The following is a 1,024-nucleotide window of genomic DNA, read 5'->3' on the forward strand; positions in this document are numbered from 1 at the left end:
ACCGTTAACACCCATGTCTTGGTTTCAATCAAATTAAGTCCTAATTCAGAGCACAATGCATGGTAAGAAACACAGTTTGGGAAACCCATAATTTGTCTAAAAAAGGATGATTGAATTGATTCAACTTCACAGTTAAAAGCACTGAACCATATAGGAACACCATAGAGAACTTGGGCTAAAAATAATGGCGGCAGGCACAAATTGGTTTCCTTTGGAGAAAAAAAAAGATTTCAGTTGGTTGGAAGATAGTTTCCCCAAACTGATAGACCTTCTTCTGTGAGTTGCCCATTGGAGATTAAAATTAAACGTGACACCCAGGTATTTATAACTCTTAACTTGCTGGATTTTCGTCTTGCCAATATACCAGCTAAGAGGGACCCATTTTTTTTAGGAAAAAACCATTACTTTGGATTTAGAATACTTAATTTGAAGTTGATTGTTACTACGATATTTCTCAAAAGCCCTCAGATATCGTTGGAGACCTACTTTAGTAACAGAGACAATTGCTGTATCATCAGCTCTGCCCCCTAATCTAGGTGGATGGCCGTTCACAGAGTCCAGCGCACCAGACAAATCGGAAAGAAATAGGTTAAAAAGAAGGGGGGCCAGAACACACCCTTGTTTTACTCCTTTGTTAGTTGGAATTTTCTCTGTAAGAAAACCATTTGAAGAGAATTTAACCTGGCAAGATGTTCCTGTATGAAGTTTTCTTAAAAGGAATAAAAGACGCTGATCAATTCCTAGGTTAGACAGCTTATCCCAAAGTTTACCTCTTATAACAGAGTCAAACGCACTTTTTAGATCGATAAAGGCAACATATAATTTCTTGGAGCCTACTTTCATATATTTCTCACCTAAGGCTGATAAGATTAAACAGTGATCCAAAGTTGATTTATTTTTAGAAAAACCAATTTGTTCAGGGCCAATAATATTGTTTTCCATTACCCACCTACGCAATCGCTGCTCAAGATGTTTAGCATATAGTTTGCCCGTTACAGAAAGAAGGCTAATAGGTCGGTAATTA

The sequence above is a fragment of the Gekko japonicus genome, unplaced genomic scaffold (assembly GCF_001447785.1).
Source record: "Gekko japonicus isolate JY-2015 unplaced genomic scaffold, Gekko_japonicus_V1.1 scaffold540, whole genome shotgun sequence".
Lineage (NCBI taxonomy): Eukaryota > Metazoa > Chordata > Lepidosauria > Squamata > Gekkonidae > Gekko > Gekko japonicus.